The 9,529-nt window shown below is 45.0% G+C and overlaps 1 protein-coding gene across 1 annotated transcript in view; it reads left to right on the forward strand.

Moving 5' to 3' along the window:
• Positions 1-9,529, forward strand: part of LOC126987604 (head-specific guanylate cyclase-like) — a 376,569-nt gene that overhangs the window by 252,726 nt on the left and 114,314 nt on the right. The window contains exon 6 of the mRNA XM_050844723.1: positions 2,039-2,096. The gene's annotated coding sequence lies outside the window, so the exon portion shown is untranslated. The remainder of the gene's footprint in view (positions 1-2,038; positions 2,097-9,529) is intronic.

A 9,529-nucleotide genomic window follows, 5' to 3' on the forward strand; every position in this document is an offset into this window, starting at 1 on the left:
ATGCGGGGGGGGAGGGGGGGGGGTGATGTGGCTGATGAAGACGCGAAGGACTGGAAGAGATGGAAACTGACAATCATCTGTAACACCCTTGAACGCGAACATCCGGAAGGAGAAGCATCAACATTATATATTGATTCTATAAGGAGGCGGATAAGCTGTCCCGGGATATGTAAACCAAAGGTGAATACGACGCCTCTCAACACGGCCGAGATGTTATGTTCCAGGGGAGATTTCCGTCGCTGGGAGGCTTCTCGAGTGTTATTGTCAAGCGCTGATGGTCCTGTTTACCGCCGCGGATACCCAAGGAAAGGAGAGGGGGATGAGGGGAGAGGAGGGAGTGATGGAGGAGAGGGACTGAGACGCGGATGAAAGGGAGGAGAGGAGGAAGGTAGAAGTAAGGCAAAGAAGTTTGAAGTAGGAAATGATGACAGGGAGGCAAGAAGAGTGGAGATATGAAAGAAAAGAAGACAGGAGAGGGAGGAAGGAGGGACTGAAGTAGTGAAGGATATGTGAATGGAGAGAAGGTAAAGGAGGAAAGGGAAGGAGAAGAAGGGAGGAAAGATATTGCAGTGAGGAAAGATGAAGGAGGGAGGGAGAGATGGAAAGAAGGAGAGATGAATTAAAGATGGGATGGAGGAAGAAAGGAAGGAAGGAAGAAAGGAGTTAAGAGAAGATAGGAGATGATATGAATAGACTTAATCATAATGTTGTGTAGAATAGAAGGGGGGGGGGGGGGAGGTGAAAGTAAAATATAGAAAAATATGAAAAAATTAATAATAAAAGCGCAAATCGCCCACACAAACTCTCTCTCTCCCCCCTCCTCTGGCTATTCTTGGCTCCACACCGTCACCACAACACGTCTCAGGTAATATAAGCACTTGTGTAATGAATTTGGTTTACATTCATCCCTCTCAAGTCCCGCATTGGCATGGAGGAGCGAGGGGAGGGAGGAAAATAGGGGAAGGCAGAGGCTTAGAATGGATCATGTGATGTTGGGAGGGGAAAGAAGGAGGAGGAGGAGGAGGAGGAGGAGGAGGTTAAGAAAATGGAAATGGATGGAGGATCGACCGTATCGGCTTTTGGATTCCCTTCCACCGCTAGATGGTTCTCTGGCGGCGTAACAACGAGGACTTTTCATCTCTTTTATAAAGCTCAACAGTTCTCTAATGCTCTCATGTAGTACTTCCCTAGTGTCTCAGAACAATGTATTCTTACACTGCGGTACTTACCATAACGTGTAAATGTGGTGTTTGACGCAGACTCTTACCTCACATAATAGCTACACAGTGTTCAGCGGCATTCTTGGGAAGCATGACGTCACTTCTTGTGCCCTGATTACATTATAATTCCTACGCGCGTCTGCAGAATGTGGTGCTGAATTTCAAACATACACGTTCCTTTAACAAATTAACACTCCGTCATTTGATAATATTTTGTGAGACTAGAAAGTGCTTCTATACAGCCTGTGCCGAGTTATACCAGACGAGGTGCCTCAGCAGGACGGTCCGCTGATTGGCCGGTGAGCGAACACCCCAACGCGCTACTTCCTGATATTTTACGGATATAAAAAACAAAATAACTGAAATAAAATGAAACAATATCAGGATACCTCTCCTCCCGTAATTGACCTCTCTTTTTGGACACTCCTTTGACCTCTATTCAGGAGCAGTAAGTAGCGGGTTTTTTTTATATATTTTTCTTTACGCCCTTGAACTGTCTCCTTAGCTGTAAAAAAAAAAAATAGCAAAGTGTTCTCAGTTCTTAGGAAATGTCTTTTGCTCCCTGACACAAACGTGATAACCGGGTCGCCCTCGCTGCCTTCCCGCGTCACACTCTACCACGAATAATAAAAACCAAGTAAAAATGAGCACTTGCATATACAAAACGCCTTATGCTTTAGTCATGGTAACGCGTCTCTCACCTAAGACGCTTTTAACAAGACGCCGCGCTAACGAGGACTGCAACAATGTAACCCCTGGCGCCTGCACCTCCGATTTCCCCGCGCTGAATCCTGAGCCTCGTCTTCTCTTTCTCGCAGGTGGACTGACTCTTCTGACCCCGGGCGGAGGAGAAGGCGGAGGAGCAGGCGAACGAAGGTAAGGAGAGGGATGTTGGTATATAGATAGATAGATAGATAGAACGAGAGAGAGAGAGAGAGAGAGAGAGAGAGAGAGAGAGAGAGAGAGAGAGAGAGAGAGAGAGAGAGAGAGAGAGAGAGAGAGAGAGAGAGAGAGAGAGAGAGAGAGAGAGAGAGAGAGCGTAATAGACACAATATTTCTACCTGTCTGGAGAGTGTTACCTGTAATTACCACTATGGCCCCCCAAGACCCCTGATATAGTCTGAGGTCATTCTCTCTCTTTTCTGAAGTGACAACCTTATTAGTTTCAAGCCAAAAATTCTTGACACCCACGCATTGAACCATTTAACTTTAGTGGTTGAGAGAGAGAGAGAGAGAGAGAGAGAGAGAGAGAGAGAGAGAGAGAGAGAGAGAGAGAGAGAGAGAGAGAGAGAGAGAGAGAGAGAGAGAGAGAGAGAGAGAGAGAGAGAGAGAGAGAGAGAGAGAGAGAGAGAGAGAGAGAGAGAGAGTTTTATGTACTAATTTATTTCCTCAGCTGTGATAAAAAAAAAAATAGGGAATAAAGCCTAATTTTAATGTGGTTGGTATATGAAGTATTCTGGGTCGCTGTATTTTATTTATTCAATTTTTATCATTACGTTCCGTCTGTTTCTTAGCATCTGTTTGGTTGTCTGTCTTTTTGTCTGTCTTTCTTTTTTTTTTACTTTCTCTCCATCTGTTTCTTACTATCTTACTATTTGTTCAGTCTCTCTCTTTCTCTCTTTCATTCCATCTTTCTTTTTTTCTTTTTTTTCCTTGTTTCTGCTCTCATTCTCTTGGGAAAATAACTTTTAAGGATATGTGATCTATCTCGCACGCACACACACACACACACACACACACACACACACACACACACACACACACACACACACACACACACACACACAAAACCCCCTTACCCCCCCCCCCTTACATACATTCATATCTCTGTATAATCATCCTTGACGGTCGGACGATGAAAAGAGAGAAGAAAAACCTAACGTTACCTCATTCTTTTCACTTTCTCACATTTCTTCGCTCATATTCAACCTATTTTCCTGATTAAGCCTGAATAAGTTGCTGAAACAGGGAATGCGTGGGAAGAGGGAGGAGGACGAGGCGGAGGAGCAGGAGGAGGAGGAGGAGGAGGAGATGGAGAAGATGATGGCAGTTCTAGTAGCGGGTGGTGCTGGTGGAGGTGGTGGGGGTGGAAGATTAAATGAAAAAGGAGAGGAGGAAGAAGAGGAGGAGGAGGAGGAGGTGGTGAACTATGATATGAATAAGGAGAAGGAATGAAGAGGGAGAAGCGGAGGTGTTCGGGAAGATGAAGGAAGAGTAGGAGGAGGAGAGGGAAGGGAGAGGAAGGAAAGGAGTAAGGAAATGGGCCTCTGGGAGATAGCGTTCGTAGATTCTTGTTAACTATGAAGCTTTTTGTATAGTAGCGGTTACAATTCTATCAGTCTTTCCGCGCGTAAAGAAAAGGAAATTGCCACAAAATTGCCCGTTACTGACAGCGGCGTGATGCTTCTAACCTCGATTTTGTTTTGCCGGCTATTTTACTATTTTTTTCTCAATTCCACCGAAGTGAGAAGTTCCCAGAAACCCTTTGTTGAGACCTCTCCCCTCTTTTTGAAACCAGGAAATTACCCGCAGGTCTGCCCTTTATTAATGACTCGCTAATGCGTTTACCCAAAATTACTTCTTGCCAGTTATTCCAAGTTTTTGTTTTATCTGAATTTAGAAATGAGAAACTCCCCGAAGCCCATTGTGATGCAGAGGACACCAGTGCCACCCTGGCCTCGCGCGGCTCCGTCCCCGGAGTAATTAGCGGAGTGGTTCTCTGCTCGGGCACAGGCTGGCCGGACACCTGTGGGGGGGGGGAATCTGCCGGGCGCCGCGTTGCAGCCTTAATGGTGGCTGGTGCAGGCGAACACCTCAGGCCTTGACACCATTTCCTTGCTACACAAATATCGCTTTTCGCCTCTGCTCGGTATTGAGAAAACGACAGTACAATCACGACCTTGTTTTACATTTGCCTGCTACAGAATGACCGCGGGGTGCAGGTGACCACTTCAGGGCCTAACGGCATTTCCTTGCTTCACAAATATCGCTGTTCGTCTCTGCTCTGTATAAGAAGAACGACAGTACATCCACTACCTTGTTTTAATTTTGCCTTCTGCAGAATGATCGCGGGGTGCAGACGAACACTTCAGGCCCTTACACCATTTCCTTGCTTCACAAATATCGCTTTTTGGCTTTGTTCGCGATAGCCAGAGCGACATTACCTTCACAACCTTATTTTACGTTTGCCTGCCACAGAATGATCTCGGGGTGCGGGTGACCACTTCAGGGCCTAACGCCATTTCCCTGCTACACGAATACCGCTTTTTCCTTGTGTTCGGTATTGACAGAGCAACATTACATCCACGACCTAATTTTGTGTTTGTGTGCTACAGAAGGTTTGGCCGATAATGTACTGTAACACCATTTGATATGTTATAGGGAAAGCCCAGTGTTGGGTTCTGTTACTTCAGTTCCATATATTATTATCAATTATTGCACATATTGATCTTACGTATCAGTTTATGGTTGGTATTGTTGAATTCCTGCTTATTCACGTGCCACACACACACACACACACACACACACACACACACACACACACACACACACTTAGAGAGAGAGAGAGAGAGAGAGAGAGAGAGAGAGAGAGAGAGAGAGAGAGAGAGAGAGAGAGAGAGAGAGAGAGAGAGAGAGAGAGAGAGAGAGAGAGAGAGAGAGAGAGAGAGAGAGAGAGAGAGAGAGAGAGAGAGAGAGAGAGAGAGAGAGAGAAGCATATTGTAGTCTCAGGATTTTTGGATACCGTTAATAATGTCAGCTGTAATTATTTTTCTCAGTAATTAATATTTTCAACAACCAACAAACAAAGAAAAAAAACGTAAATAAAAATAAGAACGTTAAAGGCATTACGTTGTGGCCGTGGCGGTACAGTGAACGCTTTGTAATAAATACATTTGCTTGAGGATGATGAGCACCTCGCGTGGCCTCGGTAATGATCCGCTGCGTTTTCCGATCATCCGTAGTCAGGCGGTGCTGGTGTCCTTGTTCTGCTTCGCCTCGCTCTTGTGGCTTCCGGGAAAGTTGTGTCTAATCAACTTGCCGCAATACTAAACATCTCATCACCAAAGTTCACATAATTACAAGGCTTTCGTAGGGGTTTGAGGCATTTCCATTAATAGTTTTATGAGCCTGGTGGTAATTTGACCCTTCTTCTGTGCCGTGAACCTGAAGAAACACTCATTAGAACCCGACTGATCCCCTCTTTTAACCTTTAGAAATAGCTGATGTGAGAAACGAAAGTGTCTCAGAATATCGACCCGAGTCCCTGCCTGACGGACACCGACCTCCCGCGCAGTTCGTCAGAGATCATTTTTTTTGCGGGTGTTTGCTTGTGTCTACTCTTCAGGCCACATTGTTCTCCTCATTCTCATTTTTGTCCTAGTTTGAGGTCCGCCGTGTGGTCAGCTCACTTTCATTCTTCATTATCCTTTTTTTTTTGTCTGTGTTGGATTCGTCGTGTGATTTTTTTGTTGCCTATTAGTTGAATTTGTGTACCTAACGCAAGACATAGATATCATTCACTACCCGCGTCTCATGTCAGTCAGTCATTCAACCATTCAGCTAGAAACCTAACTCAGTCTCTTTCAGTCAAATTTTCTGTTAGTTAGTCGATCAGTCAGTCAATTAGTACCACAAGACATATCTCATTCACTACCTGCATCTCCAGTCAGTAAGTCAGTCAATCAGTCAATCAGTCAGCTAGAAATACACTTCAGTCCCTTATTCAGTCAAACCTCTGTTAGTTAGTCGATCAGTCAGCGCATTAGTACCACAAGACAGATAACATTCACTACCTGCATCTCCAATCAGTCAGTCAGTCAACCAGTCAGCCAGAAAGTCAACCATCCACTCACTCAGTCAGTGCGCTTGTTAGCTGGTCAGTCACCCAGTCAGTCAATACTAAAAAACAAACCTCATTCATTTCCAGCAACTCCACTCAGTCAGTCAGTCAACCAGTCAACTAGAAACTCAACCATGCACTCATTCTTACTGTCAGTGTGTCTCTTCTCCCGGCTCTCACCTTCACCTCCGCACCAAAACAAAAAGACAGACCCCAAGACCAGGCCGTGATATCTCCCTAACGCAGATAAACTCGCGGAGATTACGGCGGGGAAGCGCCCATCAACTCCCCCACACAAAGCTCGAGTCGCAGGGTCGCCGCCGTCATCATCGGGTCTTACAAGAGCATTAAAGTCAGTCACGGGTAAAATAGACCTGCTCTTACCGGACTAATACCTCGTCTTATGGTCCGGGGGAGTGCGGAGATGCGTGTGGCGGCGGCGGCGGTGGTGGAAGGGAAGGGAAGGGGAGCTAAGGGGAGGGAAGGGATGTGGTGCTGGTGGTGTCTCATGGCTGTCAAGGGAAGGGAAGGGAAGGGAAGGGTTGGGAAGGTAAGGTAAGATAAAGTAAGAGAATTGAAGGGAAGGGAAGGAGAGAGAAGGAAAGGGAATGGAATGGAAGGGGAGGGAAGGGAAGAGTAGGGAAGGGATGTGATGGTAGTGGTGCTTCGTGTCTGGCAAGGGAAGGGAAGGGAATGGAAGGGGAGGGAAGGTCAGGGAAGGGAAGGGAAGGGAAGGGAAGGGAAGGGAAGAGAAGGGAAGGGAAGGGAAGGGAAGAAGAGAGAAGGAAAGGGAAGGGAAGGGAAGGGTTGGGAAGGTAAGGTAAGATAAAGTAAGAGAAGGGAAGGGAAGGGAAGGAGAGAGAATGAAAGGGAATGGAATGGAAGGGAAGGGAAGGGAAGAGAAAGGAAGGGATGTGATGGTGGTGGTCTCATGGCTGTCAAGGGAAGGGAAGGAAATGGAAGGGGAGGGAAGGGCTGGGAAGGGAAGGGAAGGGAAGGGAGGAAAAAGGAAGAGAAGGGAGGAAAACGGAAAGAAAAAAAAAGGAAATAAACTAAACCAGGAGAAAATGCTGAAATGCGTGTGACTGTGTCGTGGCTGGTGAGGAAAGGGATGTGATGGAAGGGACGGGAGGGACTGTAATGGAATGGAAGAGACAGAAGGGAAGGGATGGAAAGGAAATGAAATGAAAGGGAAAAAAATAGAAGACAAGGCATGGTAGAGCAAGACAAGAAGGGAAGGGAAGGGAAATGCATAAGACAAGAGAAGGGAAAGAAGGAAGGGAAAGAATAAGAAGGAAAAGCAAGGCAGGGCAAGTCAATGGAAGGGAAGGAAAGGGAACAGAAGAATAGGGGCGATAGAAGTATAGGGAAGAGAGGAGAAGAGAGGGAAGGAAAGGGAATAAAAGGAATGAAGCAGAAAATTATTGGAAGGCGAGGCGAGGTAAGGCGAGGCAATGGGACAGAATGAAAAGGGAAAAAAAGGAGAAAGGGAAGAGAGGGAAAGGGAAAGGAAGAGGAGGAGAGGGAAAAGATGAGGTCATGTGGGTTTGGGTTACTGTATGGGTGATGAGAGAGAGAGAGAGAGAGAGAGAGAGAGAGAGAGAGAGAGAGAGAGAGAGAGTATATAAGATTATAGATGGAGGTTCTCGTCGCTTCTCTTGCATTCAGAAGAGAAAGGCAAGTTGAATTAGGCTTAGAAAACATCAAATTTCAAGGTAGATTAAATAATATCAAGAAAACATGTTAGGTATATCAGTCGGCAGGTTGGATTCGATACATAAAAAAGGTCAAATTGGAAAGAGGCTGATTAAGTTAAGTTTAGAACGCATTGTGACGTTCAATAAGGCCTCGAAAAAACGAATATTAGACCGCTGAGAACACTTCAAGTAATGACTAGATTAAATAAAAAACTACGGTAATCCAGTATCTCCCTCACCACGGGAAATGAGTAAGAGGAGGAGGAGGAGGAGGAGGAGGAGGAGGAGGAGTCAGGGTACAGTTGAATCATAGGAGAGAAAATAGAAGCAACGGAAATCATCTAAAAATACAAACTAAAGGAAAAGAAAGAAAAAGAAAATTATGAGCAGTAGCATAAGAACTGAATCGTTTCGGATACCACAAAGTACTTACTCATTTTTATTATTGATTCTTGTTTGTGGAAAAGTTGAATTGTGGAGAGAAAATAAAAATAGAACTGACGGGAATCGTATAAAGAGAAAAGTTACGAAAAAAAAACTATAGGAAAAGAAGGAAACTAATAGAGTAGAACTATAAGGATTGAAACACCTCGGCTATTAACAAGTACTTTTCCACACCTACCACTCCTTTTTTGCTGAGGGAAAAGTCGCATTGAAAAGAAATAAATATAGAAGTTGTCTCCAGTTACTAATGAAACATGAGGCGAGCTTTAATAACGGTATTGTGAGTCATTCCGTCCGGCCATGTCTCCGCGGCGGATATACCATCGTACCCTCCATCAGAGAGAGAGAGAGAGAGAGAGAGAGAGAGAGAGAGAGAGAGAGAGAGAGAGAGAGAGAGAGAGAGAGAGAGAGAGAGAGAGAGAGAGAGAGAGAGAGAGAGAGAGAGAGAGAGAGAGAGAGAGAGAGAGAGAGATAGAGAGAGGAGAGGCTATATATGATATCACTGACCATCGTCCTTTCTTTGAAACTAAATTCTAAAGGCTTATTGTGGTGTTTACAAAAGGACGTGAATAAGGAGGAGGAGGAGGAGGAGGAGGAGGAAGAAGAAGAAGATGAAAAGGTAAAAGATAGTGGCGGCGGAGGCGGTAGCAACGAAGGAGGAGGAGGAGGAGGAGGAGGAGGAGGAGGAGGAGGAATTGAAATATTGTTTTTATTATTATTATTATTATTATTATTATTATTATTATTATTATTATTATTATTATTATTATTATTATTATTGTTATTTCTATTAACAGTAGTAGTAGTAGTAGTAGTAGTAGTAGTAGTAATAGTAGTAGTAATAGTAGTAATAGTAGTAGTAATAGTAGTAGTAGTAGTAGTAGTAGTAGTAGTAGTAGTATAAATAATAATAAACAAAAAAATAAATAACAATAACGATAACCACCACCCCAACAACCAAACTCTATGTACCTGCCGGGGCTGGCTTTACATGCAGGAAGGGTTGGTACAAGAAAACCCCAAAGGTCCTTTAGAAGTCTATTGCAGGAAATACAGTGGCGTACAAAGTTGGCGGACGAGCGGTGCGTGTCCACTCGAGACTGACTGAGGGAATGCCGAAAACAATGGCAGGAAAAATAACGCCCGAGGCGGCGATGCCAAGTCAAGAGGCAAGGTCGCAGGGTTGTACTGAAACCTAACTATCAACTAACTTACACCTCCCTCCCCCCTTTAAGCTCATAGCAGAGTCTGGAGCTTCATTGTTGTGGGGTCGTCTGGCGTCGGCGAAGGCGCTCCTAACGTCGAGGCGTCGGAGGGTCCTGGATGAC

This window comes from Eriocheir sinensis, chromosome 65 (genome assembly GCF_024679095.1).
Source record: "Eriocheir sinensis breed Jianghai 21 chromosome 65, ASM2467909v1, whole genome shotgun sequence".
Lineage (NCBI taxonomy): Eukaryota > Metazoa > Arthropoda > Malacostraca > Decapoda > Varunidae > Eriocheir > Eriocheir sinensis.